At 37.1% G+C, this 26,978-nt stretch overlaps 1 long non-coding RNA gene across 1 annotated transcript; it reads right to left on the reverse strand.

Annotated features, from left to right (window-relative positions):
- Positions 1-269: 269 nt before the first annotated feature.
- On the reverse strand, positions 270-10,709 carry LOC118763020. The gene is made up of 3 exons (XR_004998772.1): positions 10,460-10,709; positions 7,750-7,752; positions 270-280 (listed from the first exon to the last, which is right to left on the reverse strand). It is a non-coding gene; the product is annotated as an uncharacterized LOC118763020 (long non-coding RNA).
- Between the last annotated feature and the right edge of the window lie 16,269 nt (positions 10,710-26,978).

The following is a 26,978-nucleotide window of genomic DNA, read 5'->3' on the forward strand; positions in this document are numbered from 1 at the left end:
AGGTTTGAACTGTAATTTAAATTTGCAAGGCATTTTTATCAGGCACTCTGTTGATTTAGCCATCCTCTCCTTGATAATGGTTTGTGATTTAGCAGTTTTAAGGAGAAGGGTTAGTTGATACCTTCTACCCTAGCACTTGACTGGTACTTAATTTTATTGACCTGAAAGGATGAAAGGCAAAGTTGACCTCGGGAGGATTTGAACCTAAGATATAAAGTACTGGGAGAAATATTGCAAGGTATGTTGTCTAATGCATTAACAATTCTATCAATCCACTGCTCTTCCATTTCTTTATAAGTATAAAGATATCTTTTGTTGGCCAAATGGTAATAAGATGTTGGGGACAGTACAAATGTGAACTATAGAAGAAAACAACAAACAAGGAACAGTGAGGTGAGGTGCTATGAATAACAGGGCGAGATTAACAATAAAAATTAATGATACAATAAATAGATAATAATAACAATAATGATACAAGAAATATGGTACAGAACAACAATATTGGTACATGAGAGAATTTATACAATGTGCTGAGAGGGGTAGCCATTTAATAGTTTCCTTAACAGATCAAAGGCAAATATTAACTACTTTCTGATACCAAGCTACAGTTACTACATCCACTCTCAATTATTTTTCATAAAATTTACTGAGAAGAAGCATCTCTCACCTTACCATTGCCTTCCTCATCAACTGGTACTTAAAGAAGCTGGTGAGAGCTTGGCATGAAAGGAAAAATCCTGTCTTCAAAGCTTTTAACTGCATCCAGTTAAATTCCTGTGCCTAAGCTACTGAGTACAAGAAGAATATTCACCCATCATTGCCAAAAGAAGGTGTAAATTGATTTCTATGACAAAAACTTGGCTGAAAGCCAAATCTATTCCACATATAAACTCATGAACACAGAAGGAGTGCATTGTAAGACTGTTTTATGACCTTCAGCTCATCTCAAACAGGTTCTAATGCTGGAACTTTTGTACCTGTAGAACTGTTTTGAACACATACTGCCTTACTCCTACTCTATTGTGTAGCATCACCAGGTCAAAGATTTTTGGAAATTGTTCCTTAATTCTCAAACATAAAATTTTCTAGACAAGATTACACAAACTTTCTTTGTCAACATCTATTAGGTTGTCCCAAAAGTTCGTAAACACTTGCGAAAATTGAATTTTTCCTTGCCAAGTACTAACAAAAACAACAAAAATTATTCCTCAAAATAAAGACCATTATTTTCCAAGACTTTCTACGAACTTTTAGGACAACCTTATAGAATTCCTCACATACTTATTGCCATACACATCACTAACCCTCTGTAGAATATAATGGCTGACATTCTACCAACTTCATTGTTAAATTAAATACTTTCTAACATAAGAACAAATTCTGGGATTATGTATAGTTGATTATATTAGTTCCAGTGTTTTGCTGATACCTTATTTTATCATCAGCAGAAGGATAAAAGATAAAGTTAAATTTTCTGAGGTTTGAACTCAGAATCTAAAGGGATATAAATAAATACTGTAAAACATTTTGTCTGTTGCACTACCAGCCTGGTCACCTTCCCAGCTGAGATTAAAACTTCTGCAGAATTAGTTGTGTAAGGGTCCTTACCTATTTGTTAAGGCTAACAAGGGGTCCTCTACATGATTTGCATCATCTTATAGAAATAGAAATAACTATACTTTTAATAACTATATTTTTAATATAACAAAGCAAAATATTTCATAAAACATATATTAATGTCTAAATAATATGTTGAAAAATGTAATGAATTCAAAATTCTGCAATTTTCATTTTGATAATTGAAGAAAGCTGAAACAAAGAAAGATGTAGAATTGTTTGCAGTTCATAGTTTTTAATTGAAATAACCCCATGGTTAAATTTGTTTCTGATCCTTCTATGATTGATGAAATAAATATAACATAATGAAACAGGTAGGAACTGATTCAAAGCCAACATTGACCCCTACATAAATAAAAATGTCCTGCTTCTGAAAAAAGAAATACATGACTTACAAGTAAACTTTACAAACATAGGTGCAGGAGTGGCTGTGTGGTAAGTAGCTTGCTAACCAACCACAAGGTTCCGGGTTCAGTCCCACTGTGTGGCATCTTGGGCAAGTGTCTTCTGCTATAGCCCCGGGCCGACCAATGCCTTGTGAGTGGATTTGGTAGACGGAAACTGAAAGAAGCCTGTCGTATATATGTATATATATATATATATGTGTGTGTATGTGTGTGTGTTTGTGTGTCTGTGTTTGTCCCCCTAGCATTGCTTGACAACCGATGCTGGTGTGTTTACGTCCCCGTCACTTAGCGGTTCGGCAAAAGAGACCGATAGAATAAGTACTAGGCTTACAAAGAATAAGTCCTGGGGTCGATTTGCTCGACTAAAGGTGGTGCTCCAGCATGGCCACAGTCAAATGACTGAAACAAGTAAAAGAGAGTATATACAAATATATTTTTAAGCTTGTCAAACACTTTTAATGTGTTTATCATTTCCAGACCCAGCCCTACCTAAAAATAGGACATACAAGACAACATAGTGCCTGATATACAAAAAGATAGAAAAGTCATAAATAGAATATCTTTAATCATTGGCTTACCATATCAGGGCAAACCATGGCTAAATAACAACAGTACACTAATCATTCACTTAATACCTAGAAATGTGATTACTGTTTCTTTCAATGACTTACTGAAGACTTTTGCCTGTAGGTGTGTTGACAAGTGTTTATGCAAAATGTTTTTGTTGCACTCTCCTTGACTTCATATCACATCACCAGTGACTCCTAGCTTACACAATTTCTCAGGAGTGGTTTATACAACATTACGGAATATAATAATACTTTTCAAATGGACTATCATATAATCCTAATATCCTCTTGGCACACATTTTGGGAATAACTTAAAAATGAAGGTGATGAATTGGCAGAGTATTAGAACATTGGGTGACATGCTTTGTAGTATTTATTCTGAATTTTAAAAAATTTCTGAGTACAATTCTAGCTGAGATTAATTTTGTCTTCCTCCTTTAATATCCATTTTCTGGCATGGGTCTGACGGTTTGACCAGAGTTGGCAAGCTGGAAAGCTGCACCAGATTCCAGTCTGATTCGGTTTAGCTTCTATGGCTAGATGTCCTTCCTAACACCAACTACTTTACAAAGTGCGATGGGTGCTTGTTACTCAGCACTAGAACAGGTCCTTTTACATGGTGCAGCTGTTATGTAGCACTGGCATGGGTGGTAAATAAATAAAATAGCAGTCAGTGATATTAAGTGTAATCATTAGAGCATCAAAGATGATGCTTTGCAGTATTTGTTCCAGTTCTTTGCTTTCTGAGTTCTATTTTCAGTATAACCTATTCGGATGGCAGATTTAATCAATTACTAAGGTTTAAACATCACCACCTAGCCCAAGGGTGCCTTTAGCAGAGACTATTCTGTTTCTAGCATTAGGGCCAGGTCTCCAGTTTAAGGATAATATCTTCCTTATTTATAATCAGTCTCAGAGGCCCTGGAAAGGGTCATGGATACTGCTTTTGTTCCTGACTAAATAGTACATAAGATGGATCCAAGGAAACTAGTGAAGTTCTATTTTGACAAATACAACATGTTCAAACAGTAAAATAGATATTGTGAGGGAGAAGAGTAGTCTAATGTTTCAGGTAGATATTAGTATAGTCTGTTTAAATTGCAGGAATAATATACTAGGTGTAGTGCAAGTAATATAACAGAGGAAGGGACTAACAAGATGAACATATTGACTGCTGTTCCCCACCACTTCATTAATACTTGCTATCTCAGCTCCTTCTTCACTCTTATTTTTCAGTTAGAATAAGGAAGTTGACATCAATTGTTAGAGTGGTTTACACCATAGCTATGAGAATGTGATGATGTTTCCTAACTACTACTGCTAGTGTAAAGGTATTTGAGTCATCATCACCATTATGGTGATGGTATTGGACAATCAGTTCAAATGACTTGGATACAAACTGAATGTAGGTATTTTGACATGATGTAAAATAGCACTCACTTATTCGTATCTCAGTTCACCTGTCAGAAATATGTCTTAGATCATCTAGGAATATTATCTATGATAAATGGGTATTCTGTCAAGTAGAATATCTATTTCTTAACAAATTAATACCAACAAACTAGAACATTTGTTATGAAATCCACTGAACACTTAGAAACATTTGTTCTTATAAGGAATTGCAATAAAACAGATGTTATACTTATCAAGACATCTAATGGTAAATAACTATACTTTTAATAACTATATTTTTAATATAACAAAGCAAAATATTTTATAAAACATATATTAATGTCTAAATAATATGTTGAAAAATGTAATGAATTCAAAATTCTGCAATTTTCATTTTGATAATTGAAGAAAGCTGAAACAAAGAAAGATGTAGAATTGTTTGCAGTTCATAGTTTTTAATTGAAATAACCCCATGGTTAAATTTGTTTCTGATCCTTCTATGATTGATGAAATAAATATAACATAACGAAACGGGTAGGAACTGATTCAAAGCCAACATTGACCCCTACATAAATAAAAATGTCCTGTTTCTGAAAAAAGAAATACATGACTTACAAGTAAACTTTACAAACATATACAAATATATTTTTAAGCTTGTCAAACACTTTTAATGTATTTATCATTTCCAGACCCAGCCCTACCTAAAAACCACTGATTCTGCACTTATCGAATTATCTAGCTACTGTGTAATGAAGGTCACCCACCCACTAAGGCACATCAAGCCAGTTAACTGGACAGAGCCATGCTAATTTTACCCTAATTCCCCTCTAATAGCAAATGTGCTTCACCACTGACCCATCTGAAATAGTCTCATAGGGTAAAAACAACTGTAGGCATGTTATTTCACATACTTCACACAACTGAAACCTATAAACTAAGTTCACATACAGACAATAATCAAAGTTACCTAGTGTTACTCACAAGCAACTGCACTGAGCTAGTCCAGGTGCAGAAACTATACCACTATTATAAACTCACCCATTACTACCAAACAAGAAGCTTTAACCCAATGCTACAACTCCTGAATGACAATCATCTGAAAAGTGTAAAATACTTCTGTACATCTCACAAATTTGGAAAGCTTTTCTGCTTCTCAAATTGCAGCCAGTCCTTCTGGTACCTTTCCAAAGAATTATTGCCACCTTTGCAGAATCCTTCTCTCAGGGCATTTTAGAAGGGAGTTCAATTGGATAGTCCTGTACAGTCAAAGAAGGGCCAATGACTATCTGCCAAGCCAAACTTGAGAAAAAAGAAATCCCACAGCTCCACTAAATTTTGAGGACTGTTCTTCCGTTCTTCCAAGTGCCTTAAAGTAAACTTGTTCTGGTAGAACAAATTTCACTTGGAGATCCTGCTCCTACAAGCCTCTTTTCAATCAGAATGAGTCTATATGGAGCACCTCTGTAGAGGAAGCTTCTACATTTGTAGCCCACTTTGCCTCTAGCTTCACAGCACACACTCAACAAAAATCTACTGAATCTTTGCTTTTGAATTCCATCAACATACACATATGTGCCAAGTACAAAAACACTTCTGGTCACTTAAAACCAACAAGGCTAACAGTATTGCCTTCAAATATTGCACCCCAGAGCTAGTTCTCATTCTTGTCAAATTCTTCAATATTTCTCTCCCTTATCTTGGGAAACATGTCACAGTGTAGGGTAGCATCAGCTGACCCTGCCATCTAACAACCTATCACTTTAACTTGCACTATCTCACTGATAATAAATGAAAAAAAAATCATTAATTCCCCTCTTAGTGCATCTCCTATGTCATCTATGTTTCCTTACTCTTGAAAATTTCTGCCATCTTTGTCCATATCTATGAGTACCAAACAACACTCATCAAAAGAGGATATGGAAGCTTCCTGTCAGATCAAAACGTTGCAAATTGTGTGATGATGGAGATATGTCTGATCCACACTCTATGAAATCTTTGCATACCATAAGTTTCACTTATGTCACTTACACTCTTCTACTTATATATTAACAACCTACTTGCTCTAACAGTACTCAGGTTTGTATAAATGATAGCTCCTTTACTCTTCTTTAACCTTATGGCCACAGGCATTGTCCACACAACACTTGTCAAACTAGCACTCCATGAACTATGATCCAAAAAACAATCTACAATGTGGACATGGCAATTTTGTCTTGTTCAACAGCACACACACACACACATACACACTGTTTATATATATATATATATATATATATATATATATATATATATTTAATCACTAACCCATCTTAAATAGTCTTGGACAACTAGTTACTAAAGCCCTCAAAATTACTACAAATGCTAGCCTTCGTAATCCCTGAAAATATCTCCTGGCAATTTCGTAAGCATATAAGAACAAAACTGAATCTCAAAAATTAAGCTCCCGACAGTTGCCGAATCTCTACAAAGCTCAAGTGAGGCCCACGATGAAATACTGCATCACATCTAGGATGGTAATGTTGTTACACACACACACAATGTTTTCTCATTGTACCTTTTCCACTTCTACAAAAGCCTCTGCTTCTCGGAACTTGTGAGCGGTATATCGCTTCTACCCAATGAACCAGTACCCGTACCCTTCCCTGCTCTCTATGTCTGTCATTAACCACTAATTCCAATTCTTTCTCCTCAGAAATCTATTCTTATATTTTACTTTTTACATTCTATGTAAATGTTATTTCAAGATAGGCTATCTCAATTTTTCAGTCTTTGTAAAATATCTATTTTAACCACTGTCAAATCTTTTCTAAACAAACTACATTGGGTAAAAATGTGTAAGTAATTTACACATTATTAGCAGTCATCGTTATTAGAGTAATACCTTAGTATAAGTAACCCCTTCAGAATGAAGGATTGCTCTTTCAACAATTCTAATAGTGTTTTTTCTTTTCGATTTTTTTTTTCTTCTTCACAAACATATAAATGACCAGAAGTAACAGATTCAACCTTGTTATGATCAACAAGTCAAGGTTAAAAAGCAAGCTAAAGAATAAAGCAAAAACTAAAGGAATAAGTTCAAAACATTATTGCTGGCAACTTGAGTCTTTTACTTCAGAAGATATTACTCCAAAGTGCCAAAAGAGAATTTTAAATTGTTTTTTTTTTAATTATTTTTACAATTAAAAGTGCCAAAATTGTGTACTGAAGGTGTTTATTTAACATAATACGATAAATAATTTGTTTTAAGCTTCTAAGAGATCTGAAACAAATCTTCGTCAAATCAGTCAAAAATATAAATAACGAAGAACTTGTTCCTAATCATCTCACCACTAATTACAAGCGTATCGATTGAAGTTAAATGATGCAATGATGAAATGCTAAACTGCACCAGCATCTTCGTCTGCCCACAACAAGTGAAAATCACACCATCGACCCAAACAAAATCCATGCATGTTTCAACTGGACAAGGAAAGAATTTTTTTAATGTTTTCAAACAGTAATTACTTTACATCGTAAAGAACATTTACAAATATTCCTGAAAAACATAACAGCAGAAAAAAAAATTACTGAATAATATTTAAAACTCCAATGAACCCTGTCCCGTTAAGTCTGTTTAGTGTCACAACGACTTTATTAGCTACGTCACACAGAGAACTAAAGGGTGTGTACAGATACACACAAATCAAATATTAAAGGTAACCTGTTCAAAATATACCGCAGATGTTAAAGGGTCTCACATCATAGATTTGCGGCTAGGGGTTAACTCGCTAAATCGTACTGAGTAATTTGATAAGTAGTTTCCGCTGCGACGATAGCGTAAAACGGAATTACGTAAATATCTGAATATTGATACAGTCAACTAAATAAATGATGGTGGATGTCAAGGGAGTTCTTAAAATATTTGGTGCAAACTGAAAGTTACAGAAGAGAGAGATCCGAATAAGATGATAGAATTCACTCAGTCAAGTGTATATACATGATTCAGTAGAACATGCTAAGTGCGATATTGTTTACCTGGACATAAGACAATCGCTGTTAATTGAAAAATCATGTCATTCAACAATTGTCACTTTAAAGGTGTCAACTTAGCACCCTTTATTCTTGTAAATATCATTTAAGGTGCCAACATACACATTTCACCCTTAGATACAACTTAAAATCTCTCTCAAATCCACCTAGAAATTTCCTTAGTGATTCAAATAAACATTATTATTATCATCACTGCCACTGTCAGTCGAACAGATCCCGAATGCAAATATACAGTGAATGAATGAAACAAGTTACAATGACTTGTCTCTAAGAAAAAAGTAAATCGTTTGTTCTTACCTTCAAGTAAACAATTGTAGCATCTATGAGAAATGAACAGATCAATCGAGTATTTTCATTCGAGGTAATTGATGAATGAAATGAAGTAGCTAAAACCAGAATATTGATTTATTTGCTGCTTAGAAAACAAACGTTCTTAAAAACAATTATATTTCCTTCGGTTGTAAGCCGACCATCGAAATTTTGACCTTAATGTAAACAGAGGAAAAACATAAAAGCAGCCGGAACTGTACGTTGTTATTATTAATATAGGGTACAAGCACCTTTTCTCCGTTGGTTATGGATGCTGCTGGTCTCCTGCCACCAGCTTTCGGTTACGTTCTCTTCCTAATCCCCCACACAGCAATTCCTTTTCTCTTCTCTCCAACATTAGAAATATTGTAAGTCACGTGAATTGTTAACATTAGTCGTTTAAAGACATCTGTATTATATCTTAATGTGATTGCTTTACTAATGTTACTAATTAGCTTTGTTTTCTCTGCTGCGAAACAAAACAATGCCGCATATCTATAATTTCTAGTTAAGGTGAGATGGTTAGAGATCGATCACTACTGTAAGTACAAATTCGGTTAATAATACTGCGTCGTTCGAAACCGTTATACAAAATTACAGCTACTGCATGTGTTTCAGGTTTATTCAGACTGATTCACATTTATCGTTATTTATAAACATTTTATTCAATAAGTTTTTGTATGAAAACGATCTACAGGTATGAATAGGAATCTGGCAAGATAACAATTTACTAACGCAGACTTGTGTAACCTGTATTTTGATAACAAGTGGTGCACTATCCACAAATATGCATGTTCAAAACTAATGTTTCAACGGGAAACTAATTACTTACTATTACCAACCTAGTGGTGCTGAACCACCCCTTCTGTCACGTAATTCTTGGTAAATAAATAAATAAATAAAACATAATGGAAATTTCTATACCTTTTTAATTTTTAAAAATTCTTCGAATCAAAATGTATCTCTTTATATCAGCTATTTTACTATCCCAGTCTCTCTAATAGTTTAATTCATTGTAGAAGCCATTTATTAAAATATGTCAGTTAATATAGTTTTTTCAAGTTTTATTTATTTTTAAATTAACATAAATATTTATTTACATGAAAGAAAATTACCGGAAAACATTTTCCTAATTCTTCCAAATCTTTCTGCTAAAAAATCATTAGTGGGGAAGAAAGAGAGAAAAAAAATCAAAAACAATGCAGCACACGCGCTTCCACTGGCCGCATATCACAAGGTTCAACAGAACCTACTGAAGCATTATCACGGACGATGGCGAGGCTAAATCGTTGGAAAAGCCAAGCGCCCACATAGGCATCATCTGACACCTAGATGAGGCGAGCTGCCAACAATGACAAAAAATTCACCGTTAGTTGCCCAGTCTCTCCGAACATCTCAAACGCCACAAGTTAGAAGAGATGTTCACTAGGGTTTTCTTCTGTTCGGCTACAGAAGCAGTGACCCTCCCATTTACTGCAGCATCAAGGATGTGGGAGGGAGCAACGGAGACGCAGACTGTGGCGTCCCAAATGAGGCACCTACCTCTAACCAAGGGACAGAGTGTAAGACTATCTGGTCTCTTTCTATCACTTCTGGATAATCCTGCCAGCTCCAGAATTGAGGGGATATTAATCCAAGCCAGGGCCCACTTAATGATTAGATTTAGCTCTGTGTGACAAGTGAAGTGACCAGCATTTAAGCAGCAAAACAGACTGTAAAGACCTGTGCATTGAGGGGCCTACCACAGTGACATCTCAGTTTCTTACAGATGTCAGTTTCCACTCTGAGTGCAATGGAGATGTGGAGTTCATCTAGACTGAGTAGACCTCCAATGTTGGCCACAAACCAGGGCATCAATCCAATTTTGCATTAGCTGAAAGTAGGTGACACCTTGAAAATTGATCAGATTGATCAAGGAGAAGGTTGAAAGTGGCACCTGAACACAGATTGTCCCATACTCTCTGCTTCCGTCTATTCTTAACTGTAACAGGAACTGACAAACCCAGCTCTCACCACAGTAATAGAGCCTCAACCATCTCTCTGTTGGAATTAGTCCATGTTAGAGAGGAAAGGATGTTGCTTACCAAAGGGGAGCAAGCATGGATGGAGGAAAGTAAACAGGGAAGAGATAAAGACAAGCACTTGCGCAGACCTAGACCCCCAAACCTTTTGGGCAAAGTAGCCTGGTCGTGGAACTCTGGGGAGAGTTTAATATTGACCAAGCATTCAACTTTCCTGAAGATTAGGTTGTCAAAGTATTGGAAAGATGACAGAAAATACAATAGCTTGGGAATTGACAAGTAATTCCTAAGTATCAAAAAACTTTGGTGGGGCTTGATTAGATTTTTTTAAAAGTTGTTCAAGGTTAGCTATTTCGGATTGAAAGATGGACTTGAAAGCTAGGTCATGCTCCCTTGGAACCCTAATGGGTTCCAAGGGAGCACCATGCTGATGAAGGAGGAATCATGATTGAGGAGCGGGATTCAACAAATAGTTTAGTAGTCTGCTCATGCAAAGTACTTTCAGAATATACCCAGTATTGGATTCCTCTTGATTTGAGAAATAAAAAGAAACAGTGCATAAAACTGCATAAAAAGTGTTAAGATTTGATACAAACATAAAATAATTATTTCTAATTTGGGTACAAGGCTAGTAATTTGGGGAAAAGGGTTTAGCCCATTACATTGATCCCCAGTACATGGGCAAAGTTAATCTTGGAAGAATTTGAGCTGGAACAAACGTTACAATGTTTTCTGTTGCTTTAATGATTCTGCCAATCCACCATCCTGATTGTAGGCACAAAATAGTTACTATCTGGTATAGCCTAGCATAGTTAAACAAATATTAAACAATGCTGAAAATCTGTTGAAGTGGGAAAACATGAAAGTTCTAACTTACACATACTTTTGGGTTTGATAAATTTCACCTTCTTCCCTTAATTTTAAATTCATTTATAACTACTAACAAGACCCGTGAATATTTCACGGAATTAATAGTAAAGTTATTGGATTATTTCTGAAAACTTTATCCAAAAACCTGAAAGTGTAGCCTGTGTGGTGTCTGTATCAAAAGATAATCACTCATCTGCTACTCATTGAAAAGGGAAGGAAATTGGAATACGATGATTATTTAATGCACTTTATATACTTTATGCATAATTTTACAGACTTGATACACAGCACTTTCTCTCTCACTCTTTGCCTTAGCCTCTTTTTCTCTCTTTTTTCTTTTGCTCTTTGCCTTTCCCTTCAAATAATCACATGAAAGCATCACAGACAGGCTATGTAACAGAGGAAAAAAACTTAGTTAAAAAAAAAATACACATTTCACCCATCTCTCCCACTCCCTATCTCTCTCCTCCCCTCTCCGTCTCCCCACCCCATTCTCCTTCAACTAATCACATGGAAGTATTATGGATGGGCTAATTAACGGAGAAACAAGCAGGATTATCATATTTGAAGTTCATAAGGCATTAATTTGGAGTAATAACTATTTTATCTGCGGTAACATAACTGAATGGTTGCTTAACTTGCTAGAAACAACAACCAAATTACTCACCACAGTTTCAAAAAAGAATACATTGGATAATATAGTTCTAGGTTGGCTGCATATAGGAAAAAGATGGAACGGTCCCAGCTAGAATGTTTTTGGTTTGGAGACAAACAATGTAGAAAGGATGCAAGGTGTATTTATTTAAAATATGCTGTCAGTTTGCAATGAATAGAATTACACCACTTGGAATATTTTCTTGAAGACAGATTACACTTGACTTTTGACCTAAGTTGATCATTATTTTAATCAGCACTTTTATACAGCTCTGTTTGTTCAATCATAATGAGTAAGGAATTTCTTCCCACATTTCAAACTTCTGGGGCTTACTGTGGCACGTAAAAAGCACCAACCGTTCGTGGCCGTTGCCAGCCTACCCTGGCACGTAAAAAGCACCATCCTTACGTGACCGATGCCAGCGCCGCCTTGACTAGCTTCCGTGCCGGTAGTATGTAAAAAGCACCAACCGTTCGTGGCCGTTGCCAGCCTACCCTGGCACATGTGCCGGTGGCACATAAAAAGCACCATCTGTACGTGGCCGATGCCAGCACCGCCTTGACTGGCTTCTGTGCCGGTGGCACAGAAAAAGCACCTACCGATCGTGGCCATTGCCAGCCTTCCCTGGCACCTGTGCTGGTGGCACGTAAAAAGCACCCACTACACTCACGGAATGGTTGGCATTAGGAAGGGCATCCAGCTGTAGAAACACTGCCAGATCAGACTGGAGCCTGGTGCAGCCTCCTGGCTTCCCAGACCCCGGTCGAACCGTCCAACCCATGCTAGCATGGAAAACGGACGTTAAATGATGATGATGATATTTCAAAAAAAATGTTTACAGTAGACATAACTCATCAGAATTGTATTTTAAGTTCTTGTATTCTGGAGCTGTACTAAACTGGGTTTTATGCCTATTTCTTCTATCCATCAGTGTAGATCATTAGGGATAGTTCCCAAAGCACTTATAACCATTGTGATACATTTTACCCATACTTTCCATAATCTCTGTAATTCAATAGCTAAGTCCTGGTTACTTTGCTATTTTTTCATGCATGAAATATGGTCATGATAAAATCACATAAAAAATTTTATACATTTAGAGATTACGTGATTGGTAATAAGGAAATGACTTGTAGAATATGGTAGTAATCACTCTGATAATACAATATAAACATGTTTCTATTGTTACACATTGAGTAATTATAACCTGTCTTGTTTGTGATGTCAGAATAAACAGGCACAATTTGCTTGGTTATTAGATATGTAAAAAGGATCAATGCTACAAGAATGTGAAGAAATTGATAAAATAAAAAGGTTTTGGTTGAAACATCAAACCATTTCTCACTATGACACTCATGTGTCTAATGAATTTAAATAAAAATGAATTAAGAATAAAACTGAGAATCTGACATGTTAGACAATGTATATGAAGGAGATAGACAACTTGATGTCTATTGGAAGTGCCATAAATTAGTGACTGTGGATAAAAGAGACTTGAAATGCTCCTGTCAATCTTAAAAAAGCAAAACAAAGCAGTTGATATTACAGATGTGTATTGCAGAAAATTAACTGAAATACTTTGGTGTCCACATGCAATGATTGGAAATGGCTAATTGATTCCATGTTAGATTTGGCTTAACCAGAAAGACTGAAATGCAGTAAGAACAATGTGCACTCCTCCTTTTTGTGATTAGAACATCCAAAAAATGAAAACTCAGAATTTATATTTGTATTATAAATTGTTTAAAGGTGTTCATAGTTAGATTAATACTCAACCTCTATAGAAAATGTCTCCATTTCAAAATAGAATTGATATTTAAACCTGGATTTTGTAGAATGAAGAAGATGAGACACTAATCTCTAACTTGACTGGGTGCTAAATTATGGGTAGCATTTCCAGTCCAGATATAACTTCATGAACCGGAAATGGTTATTTTGTTCCCATTTCAGTACCTAAACTCTTCAGTACTCAACAAATTATTTCATATAAGAACATAAATATGATTTTCAGTTTGAAATTAATATTTTCCATAACACATGTTTTATTTATCACATCAATCTTCCCATGCCATTTCATAAAATGCTTGAGTCGTACAATCCAGCATCATAACATCATTATGAATATACCTTTTAAATGGTATTTCCAAGTCAACTCTTATATCACAATATCGTACCAGTCTACCTGACTTTTTATCTCATTTAGTATATTTATTATATATTTCAATCTTCTCAGGTTCTTTTGGTGTTGTTTTGATCCATCCTCAGACCTTATATGAAAAATTGGGTCCTTCTTGAGAGCATCGTTCTCAATCATAAAGCACTCTTTTTTTATTTCAGTATTTATGTTCAACTATAATCATCATCATTATTTTAACATCCACTTTTCCATACTTGTACGAATCAGACAGAATGCATTGAGGCAAATTTTGTATAGCTAGATACCTTCCTGTCAAAAACTGAAATAAGATATTACCTTATGGGCAATCCTTTACAGCTGTTCTAGGGATTTGATGATCAGTAAGTGCAATAATGTACCTTGCATACATTTACAAGGAGTAACTTGGTCTGCAAATGTATATGAATAATACAAATTTAAATTACTGTGTCATCTACCTCATCATCAGATTGTTTGCATTCTTCTCTCTCTTATTTGTGATGTTAGAGTATGAACTCTCCGAATATCTACCAATCTATGAAGAACTAATATAGAGGAGAATTGCTAGGATTCTCCTCTCTGTCTGTGATATTAGATAATAAGCTTCCTGGATATCTGCCAATCTATGAAGAACTATAATGGGCTTAGTTTTCTTGTTTAATTATATTTTTAATACTCATTCTGTATAACATATTTATAAATACTTTGTTGCTATTAACAACCGCCACTCCAGCTTTTGCTTTATTATACTGTCATTAGCCAACTGCTACATTTTGTACGGTCAACTCTTGTTCACCTGGATTCTGTATCCTATTGTTTGATGTTGGATGTTAGGTATTTGATCCAGTCCAAGGAATAATCTATTATACACCTTTTGATGTAATCTTACTCATTATGTCATCATCATCGTTGTTGTTGTAATTTAACATCAGTTTTCCTTGCTGACATGGGTTGGATGTTTCAACAGTATCCAGCAACCCGAAGGGCTGCACCAAGCTCCATGTCAGCTTTCGCATGGTTTTTACAGCTGGATGCTCTTCCTAAAGCTAGTTACTCTACAGTGTGTGTTGGGGTTTTTTGTTTTTTTTTCATGCATGCCACTGGCATTAGTGCGATTGCCAAATAACTTGCAAGACAGAAAAGAACAAGTACGAGAATATATATATTACATATAAATACACATATATATAATCTTCCTCATCAGAAATTTTTCTAAATCATAAAATATTGATTTGTTTTTGCAAGGCACAATGCCACATTTCCACAAAGGAGAACTGTAACTGATTGAATCATTTTCATTGTGGTTCTGGTACTTTTCTGTTAACTCTACAAGAATGAAAGGCAAAGTTGTCTATTGAGCAATTTGATTTAAGAGCTACAGGGAACCTAAATACTCTGGTATTACTTGTAATTATTAATTCATTAAATACCTTCACCCTCCAACTGTTTCAAAGAATTTTGTTAGATCTTGGTAATTTCCTTATTATTCTGTATTATGATAAAATAAAATGTTAATTGAATGTATACCAACAGGCCATTAAAATTCTCTTTTATGATATTCTACAGTGAAGAATATATAGTTCACCGAAGCCTGATGCAGATTGTTTTGTCATTCAGATTATTGTTGTTGATTATATTTATAACTTTGTAAATGGCAAATATAAGCTGAAATTTTCAAATATGAATTTTCTTACTGTAATATCACAAGATATTTCAGGGAAATGAGAGATGAAAGGGAATTTTCATCTTCCTTTACCCTAAAATTTACTGTTAAGTTAAAGTAACGATTAGAATGATATAACAGGGTTTGCAGAATGAGTAATTTAAAAATAATAAGAATGCATTATACAAGAAGTGTGCAGACTTATATTGAAAACTATACAAATGTAAAGCAGGATGATAAACTCTTTTGTGATTATGTTTTTAACAAGAAAAAAATGTGTAGCAGTTAAGTTTTAAAATCAAAAATTTTCTATTATTTCATTTCATTTTCACTATCTCAGAGAAAATCATCTAATAAATGATGAAACAGGCCGAAGGTATTGTTCAAGCCATAACATCCCATAGTTTTTCTCAGACCTGCTGTCTTTTTTAGCTAGAGGTGACTGCTATTTCTAGCAGGTCATGCAATCAAGTAAGGTTTCATTTATTTTATCTGTATATTGTTTGTTTGGAATATAATTTAAAAAGTTTCTTCATAAAACTATGATGGAATTTCTACCAATGGAAATTTTATGTTACTAACATACAGGTTTTGAATTTAAATCATAAACATTCTAACACAGGCAATTTGGGACAGGATGGTATTACAGGGCCATCACTTGTAGGTTAAAATAGTGTGAATTGCAGCTTTCTTTATATACTAGATAACAAATTATAACATTGTCTGAGAATATGTAGTTTGAAATATTACATAAACATGTTCCTCTTTCTTAGATAACATAAATTTTAACCTCTAGCATGTATATATATATATATATATATATATATATATACACATATTTTCTGGGCAGGGAACACTGACGGGGTCGGGGGCGTGGGTATACTTCTTGCGGAGAAATAGGTAGATAAGGTAATCGAGGTAGTCAGAGTAAGTGATAGAGTACTTAAGATTAGATTAGTGCTTCACCATAGGTCAGCTACCATCATCTCGGCATATGCCCCTCAACCAGGGCTACCGGAAGGACAGAAAGACCAATTCTACGACACCCTATTGCGGACTACCTCGTTGACAAATGACAGTGACCTTCTCTTTGTGGCAGGTGATTTCAATGGACATGTTGGACGGCATGTTGGGAGCTTCCATGGCGTTCATGGAGGCTACGGTTTTGGCTCTCGAAATGAGGAGGGAACCAGGCTGCTGGAGTTCTGCGATGCAAATGACCTTATGGTTTGCAATACCAACTTCAGGAAACCCACCTCTCACCTAGTCACCTACCGTTCTGGCAGACACACTAGTCAGATTGACTACATCCTCGCCAGAAAGAGGGAAAGAGGGCTGCTTATAAATGCCAAAACCTTTCCAGGCGAAGAATGTACTCCTCAACATAGATTAGTAGTTAGCGACATCAGGATCAGAGCTAAATGGCTGCCCAGAAGAAGACCAGCTTGGAGGAGAAGGGTCTGGAAGCTTAAAGATCCTGCAAATGGACAGAGATTTAGAGACATACTACTCGAAGCCTTTGACGAAATAGAAGGGGATGTAACTTCACTTAATGTGGAAGACAACTGGAGATTTCTACGGGACAATCTGCTGACAGCCACTGACCAGATCTGTGGATGGAGCAAAGTCCCGTCTCGACCCAGAGTAACATGGTGGTGGAACAATGTGGTTGACAGGGCTATTAGACAAAAGAAACGGGCTTGGAGGGACTGGAAGAACGGTGGTAGCAGGGAATTGTATCAGACAGCCAGAAGGGAAGCTAGGAGACACGTTTATTTAGCCAGAGGGGAAGCGGATAAGAAAAAATTTGCCAATGTTCTGCACCGTGAGGATGAAAGACTTGAGGTATTTCGTGTTGCAAGACAGTGTATGAGAGAGAATCGTGATGTGGTAGGAGAGAAATGTGTCCGCATGGATGATGGTTCACTTGCGCTAAATGAGGATGCAAAGAGAGAGGTTTGGAGATGCCACTATGAAAGGTTGCTAAATAAAGAAAATGAATGGGATAAAGAGAGCCTGCCAAATGTCAACCCAACAGAGGGTCCAGCCATCCGAGTTGATAATTCTTTGATAGTTAAAGCAATTAGAAGCATGAAGACAGGGAAAGCCCCAGGCCCATCAAGAATTACTGCAGAGATGCTCAAAATATCTGGCAGTGTCGGTTATAACCTAGTCACCCGTATAGTTAACCAGGTGATACACGAAGGAGTCATACCCAATGACTGGTGTAGCAGCATACTAGTCAACTGCTACAAAGGTAAAGGAGACGCCCTAGATACAAATAATTACAGAGGTATCAAGCTGTTGGATCAGGTAATGAAGGGTACAGAGAGGGTCATAGCTCAACTGATTAGGGAGAGAGTCAACTTGGATGAGATGCAGTTTGGTTTCATGCCAGGGAAAAGCACCACTGATGCCATATTTCTGGGGAGACAGCAGCAGGAGAAATACCTAGCCAAAGATAAGCCCCTGTACCTGGCTTTCGTTGACATGGAGAAAGCCTTTGACAGGGTCCCTAGATCCATTATCTGGTGGTCAATGAGGAAACTAGGGATAGATGAATGGCTGGTGAGGGCTGTGCAAGCCATGTACAGGGATGCTGTAAGTAAGGTTAGGGTTGGCAACATGTACACAGAAGAATTCAAAGTAGAGGTTGGGGTCCACCAGGGTTCAGTACTCAGCCCCCTCCTATTTATCATAGTCCTCCAGGCAATTACGGAGGAATTCAAGACAGGTTGCCCCTGGGAGCTCCTATATGCTGACGACCTTGCTCTAATTGCAGAGTCACTATCAGAACTGGAGGAGAAGTTCCAGGTGTGGAAGGAGGTTCTAGAATCGAGGGGCCTTAGAGTCAACCTAGAAAAAACCAAAGTAGTAATAAGTAGGAAGGTAGACAATCCACAAATGTCTTCAGGAAGATGGCCCTGCTCGATCTGTAGAAAAGGTGTAGGTAGAAACTCTATAAGATGTACCCAGTGTAAGCTATGGACACATAAGAGGTGCAGCAATGTCAAAGGAAGGCTAACTGGGAAGATAGTTTTTGTATGTGGCAGATGCTCGGGAGCATTAACCTCTGAAAATCTGCAGAAAACAACTTCCGTCACTTTCCAGGGGAAAAAACTAGAAGTAGTTGATAGCTTCCGCTATCTTGGTGACCAAGTCAGTAGTGGGGGTGGGTGTGCTGAAAGTGTAATGGCTAGAGTAAGAATAGCCTGGGCAAAGTTTAGGGAGCTCTTACCTCTGCTGGTGACTAAAGGCCTCTCGCCCAGAGTAAAAGGCAGACTGTATGATGCATGTGTACGAACAGCCATGCTACATGGCAGTGAAACATGGGCCGTGACTGCTGAGGACATGCGTAAGCTCGCAAGAAATGAAGCCAGTATGCTCCGATGGATGTGTAATGTCAGTGTGCATGCTCGACAGAGCGTTAGTACCTTGAGAAATGTTGGGCCTAAGGAGCATCAGTTGTGGTGTGCAAGAGAGACGATTGCGCTGGTATGGTCATGTGGCGAGAATGGATGAAGATAGGTGTGTGAAAAAGTGCCAATCCCTAGCAGTGGAGGGAACCCGTGGAAGAGGTAGACCCAGGAAAACTTGGGATGAGGTGGTGAAGCACGACCTTCGAACTTTAGGTCTCACTGAGGAAATGACCAGTGACCGAGACCTTTGGAAATTTGCTGTGCGTGAAAAGACCAGGCAGGACAAGTGAGTCCAGCACACTTATGCATGCCTTTCCTCCCTTGGACACACAAAGACCTGTTGAGGCAAGCGAAGTCGATATCGAACTTCATTGCGAAGACCTGTTGGGGCAAGTGAAATCGGAATCGAAATTGAACCAATCCTATGACTGGCACCAGGCAGATGCCAGGACCCCTGGACTGGAGATACATAAAAAGCACTATCCGAATCGTGGCCAATGCCAGCGCCGCTTCGACTGGCTTCCGTGTCGGTGGCACGTAAAAAGCACCATCCGAATCGTGGCCGAAGCCAGTGCCGCCTCGACTGGCTTCCGTGCAGGTGGCACGTAAAATGCACCAATCCGACCGTGGCCAATGCCAGCCTCGCCTGGCACCAGTGCAGGTGGCACGTAAAAAGCACCCACTACACTCTCGGAGTGGTTGGCGTTAGGAAGGGCATCCAGCTGTAGAAACTTTGCCAGATAAGACCGGAGCCTGGTGCAGCCTTCTGGCTTCCCAGATCCCCGGTCGAACCGTCCAACCCATGCTAGCATGAAGAACGGACGTTAAACGATGATGATGATATATATATATACACATATATATGCTTTAGATAGAAATAACTACAGGGGTATCAAATTATTGGATCAGGTGATCAAAGTTACAGAGAGAGTCATAGTCTAACTAATTATGGAGAAAGTTAGCCTAGATGAGATGCAGTTTGGTATTGTACCAGGTAGAAGCACCACTGATGCTATATTTCTTGTAAGGCAACAGCAGGAGAAATATCTAGCCAAAGATAAACCTCTGTACTTGGCTTTTGTTGACCTGGAGAAAGCCTTTGACAGGGTCTCCTGATCCCTCATCTGGTGGTCAATACAGAAACTGTCAGGGATGCTGTCAGTAAGGTGAGGGTTGGCAACGAGTATAGTGAAGAATTCTGGATAGAAGAAGGGGTTAACCAAGGATCAGTCCTCAACTCCCTCATCTTCATCATAGTCCTCCAGGAAATAACACAGGAATTCAAGACAGGCTGCCCCTGGGAGTTCCTCTATGCTGATGACCTTGCTCTAATAGCTGAATCACTGCCAGAACCAGAGATGAAGTTTGGGGTGTGGAAGCAAGGTCTAAAATTGAAGGGCCTTAGGGTTAACCTAGCAAAAGCCAAAGTCATAGTAAGTAGGAAGGCTGACAAATCACAATCCCCTTCAAGTAGATGGCCCTGCTCGATCTGTAGAAAAGGCGTGGGTAGAAACTGCATACGATGTACCTGGTGTAAGCTATGGACAAATAAAAGGTGCAGCAATAACAAAGGAAAGTTAACCAGGAAGATCATTTTTGTGTGCGGAAGATGTACAGGGGCAATAAATACTGAAGATGTACAGAAAACAGATTCCATCACATGCTGGAGGAAAAACTATAAGTAGTTGATAGTTTCTGCTACCTAGGCAACCAAGTCTGGAATGAGGGTGGTTGCTCTGAGAGTGTAGCGGCTAGAATAAGAATAACCTGGGCAACGTTCAAGGAGCTCCTGCTTCTGCAGGCAACTAAGGGCCTCTCACTCAGGATGAAAGGTAGACTGCATGATGTCTATGTGTGAACTGCCATGCTACATGGCTGTGAAACATGGGCCATGACTGCTGAGGACGTGCATAGGCTTGAAAGAAATGAAGCTACTATGATCAGCTGGATGTGTAATGTCAGTGTGCATACATGACAGAGTGTGAACATCCTGAGAGAAAAGTTGGACATAAGAAGCATCAAATGTGGTGTGCAAGCGAGATGACTGCATTGGTATGGTCATGTGTTACATATGGATGAGGACAGCTTTGTGAGGAAGTGCCACACCCTAACTGTGGAAGATGAGGTGGTAAAGCATGACTTCGAACATGGGGCCTCACAGAGGCAATAACAGGAGACCAAGACCTTAGGAGATGTGATTGAGAAGACCCAGCAACTACAGTGAGATTGCAGCCATGGGTGATACCAGTGTTGCATGTCCAGCCTATTTAAGAGTACTCTTGATGTGTTGTGTGATATGGTATGCTTGAGAAAACCTGTTGAGTCAAGTAAAACCAAAATCGTAGCAGTGGCTACTGCCCTGACTGGCTCATATTCCAGTGACACATAAAATGCAGCATTCAAATGTGGTCAATGCCAGTGTCCCCTGAATGGCTTCCATGTGGGTGGAACATAAAAAAACCATTCCGAATGTGATCAATGCCAGGTCTGCCTGACCAGCTCCCATGCCAGTGGCACATAAAAAGCAACCCCCGAAAGTGGCCAATGCCAATACCCATTGACTGGCTATCATGCCAGTGGTATGTAAAAAGTATTATCCGAATGTGATCAATGCCAGGGCTGCATGACTGGCTCCTGTGCTGGTGGCACATAAAAAGCACCATCTGAATGTAGCTGATGCCAGTATCCCATGACTGGCTCTGGTGCCAGTGGCACATAAAAAGCACTATCCAAGTGTGATCGATGCCAGGCCTGCCTGACTGGCTCCTGTGCTAGTGGCATATAAAAAGCATCCACTACACTCTTGGAGTGGTTGGCGTTAGGAAGGGTATCCAGCTGTAGAAACATTGCCAGATGAGATTGGAGCCTTGTGCTGCTGCTGGTTCTCCAGACCTCAATGAAACCATCCAACCCATGCCAAGATGGAAAACAGACATTAAACAATGATGATCATATAAACAAGTAGAATTGATCATTAATCTCCAGTGAGAATCCCTAAATCCTGAGCAAATTTTTGTCCACTGCAAATGGTTTTCTTTATAATTTTGCTTACTTACTTTAGTAAACAGATCAACTATTGATCACTGGTGAGAATTTCAAATTTTCTATCAACTCCTCAGTCACCATATTAACAATTGATTATATATTCCACAGATGTGTACTTTAAATGTAACCTTCAAGCACAATTAGTGACAAAACCAGCCCTTTCAACTTAGAGGTACAGTCTTTCAAAGTTTCTGCTAATCCAATTTTACTGACAAGGGTAAGATAGAAGACATTCCGCTCAACATGCTATGAACAGAAATTGAATGAGGATGTAGCAGTAATTTGAAACCAAATCCCTGGATACATAGTCAAACATCAGGAGCAAACCACTGCAGTTTCACATAATCGATCTATTAATCAACCAATCAGCATGAAGCAATGGCATAGACAGGTTTCTTTGAACATTCTAGAATTTGACTTTTGGTCCCTTGATATCATGAAAAACATTTGGTGTGCATATTTACATAAACAACTACCACATGAAGAAAGCTCAAAGGGAGCAAAAGCTATCACACATGCAAATCTTACCACTGCAAGCTATGATGTTGGGAACACTATCTTAGACACATCTTGTCTTGCTCAAAATAACAGTCATATCTACCCTTCAACACTGAGTAAAATCTCTTCTCTAGAATGTAACTCCAGAGTGAAGTTGATCTGGTAATTCTCCAAGTTTGCTATTACAGCCAGTATTTAATCTTTTAATATCCTTTCATTTGTGTGATTCCAAATAATTTCAATCAAAAAGAACTTGTTCTATTTCTTCTGAAAATAGTGATAGGTTAGTTATTTAAGCTGCCTTATCCTTTGCTTCACTTCCATATACTGGTCATTCTTCCATTTGGTTTTCTCAGCTCAAAGCCAATTTTGCAGGAATCAAATTTCTTCAATATCACCTTTTAGTCAGTGTCTTGTCTTCAGCAATGAAGCCAGAGATTTGATTACGAACCATTCTGGCTCCACATCTTATCAAAGCATGAAGCAGTTTCACCAGCTCCTTTACAGAATCTGTTATGTTCCTAAAACAGTCATAACTACTACTTATAGATTTTTCAAATTTCTTAAAATACCTTTAGGTCTTTGGAATACTAATACATCTCAGAGATTTATTATCAAAGTCATGCATGTTTAGACTTTGCTTTTGCCTATATCGACAACTTGTTGATTGCTAGCTCTATGGAAGAGCAGCATGAACATCACTTAAAAATAACTTTTTACAAGATTGTGATAGTTCGATGTAACTGACCCTAGTAAATGTCTTTTTGGTGTTTCTTCAATTATTTTTGGGACATATTAATAAAGATGTAATTTGTTTATTAAAGGAAAAGTAGATGCTATTACAAATATTCTTGTCCCTGCATTGCTAAGAAAGTTGCAAGAATTTTTCATATCATTAATTTTCCATAAAGGTTTTTATTCCTCACTGTACAGAATCCATACTTCCATCAAGAGAGTTATGTAATTGTAAAAGAAAACAAAAACTATTTCTCTAAATCTAGCAGAATTGCAATCTTGTAATGAAATCAAAGAAAAGTTAACTAAAGTTATACTATTAGCCCATCTGGTACCAGACACTCCCTCTATCAATGGTAGTAGATACATCTGACATTGGAATCTGTGGGGTACTGCAACAGTTTAAGATGTTTGGCAACCCCTTCCCTTTTTTCCAAGCACTTCAAACCAACAGAAACAAGGTACAGTACTTTCGGAAGAGAATTATTATCTCTTATTTATCTGTGAAGCATTATCAACATTTCTTTGGATGAACTTTCATCATTATGTAGATCTTAAGTCACTGACATATGCATTGCAATCTAAGACTGATAAATACTGAGAGACACCTTGATAATATCTGGCAGTTAACTGTCAATAGTCATTATATCAAGTGCTGATAATTCTGCAGCAGACACCTTATCCAGTATTTATGCTTTGCATTCCACTAATACTATTGACTTGGAAAAGATTGTTATGGATCAAAAGGACAATAAAGAGTTATTATTACTCCAGACAACAGTCTTCTCTAGATGTTCATCGATAACTACTGCATTTTAGTGTTTTATTTATATGGTGTGATGTTTCTACTGGACTGTATGCCCAAGAGAATCATCTTTGCTCTCCATAATTTATCTCATCTGTATATTTCAGCAATTGTGAAGCCAATTTCGAATCATTTTGTTTGGCCTAGTACGGAGGACATTAATAATTGTGTGCCATTGTATGTTCTGCCAAAATGCCATGGTTAAGTGCTACATCAAAACACCATGAGACACTTTCCCTATTTCTGATACTCATTTCAAACATATCTACATAGATACTAGAAGTCCTCTTCCACCAGTTCAGGATAAAATGTATCTTTTGACCTGTATAGACTGTTTTTCCAGATGGCCCAAAGCCATAGCAATTAAGGACATTTCATCCCTTACAGTTGCAAAGGCTCTAATGGCCAAATGAATTTCATGTTTTGGAACACCTATGACAATAACAACCAACATGAGTCATCAGTTTGAATCCAGTCTTTTCACCAACCTATCTAACCTGCTAGGTAAGTGTTGAATTTGTACTACAGCTTACCACTGTGTTTAACAAAATGATAGACCTTTTTCAACATCTTAAAGCAGCTTTACAAGCACATTCTGATTCAGACAGGTTAGAAGCCCTGCTGATTGTGTTACTAGGTTTATATACCACTTAAGGATGACAGGTTATTCCCAGATAGGTTGGACATTTATATGGCCTGGTCATTGGTTACAGCTACTCAAAATGACCCAACTATATTAACTGCAAAATTACATGGTGGAAATACCTCTTAATAATCAGACCACAGTTCATTCCACCTGATATCACTACCTGTTCTCATATTTGTAAGGAGTTATGTAGTCAAGCATCCCTTGCAGACAGTTTATTCCAGCATTAAAATCTAAACCAAAGTGAATGGCTTTGACATTCAGGGGAGACAAGAAACTGTCAGTGTTGATAGGCTTAAGCAGGCTATCGTCGAGTCTAATCCCCAACCACAACACTTCTCTGCCACACCTGAACAATCCATACACAAGCATAAAGCATTATCCAACAACAGTACATCTCATACTGACAGGGTAACCAAAAGTGGAAGAAAATTAGTGGTCAGCTAGTAACACTTGCACATATTTTTAAGAAAAAAACTGCAGAACTTTTCATTGTAGCAAGGACATTTTTTCAACAGTTCTTCACTATTCAATGCACATTTCTTTTTCTTTATTGTATTTGTCTCTCTCTTTTTATATTCTGTAATTGCTGAAGGGGTAGCAGTGATTTGAAACCAAATCCCTGGATACATAGTCAGACATCATGAACAAACCAGTTTCATGTGATTGGTCTATTAACCGACCAGCCAGCATGAAGCGATGATGTGGACAGGTTTACTTGAACATTCTAGAATTTAACTTTCAGTCCAATATGGTTTCATATTTGGCAAGCAGTTTTACAAGCCCAACAACTAAGACAGATGGCACAGATAGACAACAGGAACCTTTGTCACTACAAATATAGCACAATTGTTTTCAATTATGTTAGGCAAACCACAGATTGCTGTAAATGCCAAGTAATATCTCTCTCCCAGTATGTAATTATTGCTGTTACCTGTAAAAGGCCAATGCAGTTTGTCTTTATGTGTAACAATAAAATCTTGTTAAATGTTTGCAGATGTTGTTCAGTTACTTCTACAGAAATCAAGAAACAAATTTTCATTCAACTCAACCAATAATCACCAGACCTTCATATCATAAGGGATTTCATGATTGCAAAGAGAATTTCTTAACCACTTTAATCCAACACAGTAGGTTGAGATTGTTAGCATATAATTAAGGTTTGAAACATTAAAATATGTGGTGAGAAAAATAGCAGCTGATGCCAAATATTTCATCTAGTACAAGAGTACACCCATGACATGTTTCTATCTTGTTTTGTGAAATATAATTTTACCATATATTGTTAAATAGTTTGGAAATTGAGATGCTATCATTAAGATAAACAAGAGGACAGTATCTGCATATTTAATACATGTAGCATGTAAAATATATGCAGTTTGTGAATAGAAAGAAATATAATAATAAAAAAAAAGGGATTGTTGCGAAGAAGGAACACAAAATATATTTCTCATTTAGAAGTAGCAAAAAATTTATAATTATTACATTTTTAATGAATTTAATTGCATTATTTCCTCAAATTGACCATTAGTAGTCTGCAAATAATGTGCTAAAGCAATTTAGAAAACTAAGTTTGTGGGTTGTCAGAGAAACAAAACATTTCAGGCAAGGCCTTTTGAGAAAAAAAACATGAACTAGGAAACAGTAAACATTGTTTCTTTTTTTTTTTTCTTTGTCTTAAGAAAAATATATACTAAATATAATTTTGTACTTCAGAATTGCTTTTGGACATAAGAAACTGTACATCTTTAAAACCCTTTGATACATTAAAAACATACATAATGTACATAAAAATATACTACTGACAAACCATTTCAGCTTATCCTTGTATAGATTTATGGTATGCAGCCAAAGTTCTCAGTAACTGAAGACTATATTTCAATTACAAGTTTAAAGCATTTACTTGATCACATTCATCTCCGTAAATTGGTAGGTATTTCTAGCAGTGGTCAAACTAAATATATTGTCACTGTTTTAATAGGCAAATTTCTTACAGCCAAATGCCTTTCCTGAAACTAAGTTTCTACTATTTCCAAGCAAGTTAATTTTCCCCCATAACTGGACATGTTTTTAGGGAAGATTACATATGAACAGCACCACTTGTTAGATGGTGAGGTTTGTTTACAATTATCACAATGTCAAA

This window comes from Octopus sinensis, linkage group LG1, assembly GCF_006345805.1.
Source record: "Octopus sinensis linkage group LG1, ASM634580v1, whole genome shotgun sequence".
NCBI lineage: Eukaryota > Metazoa > Mollusca > Cephalopoda > Octopoda > Octopodidae > Octopus > Octopus sinensis.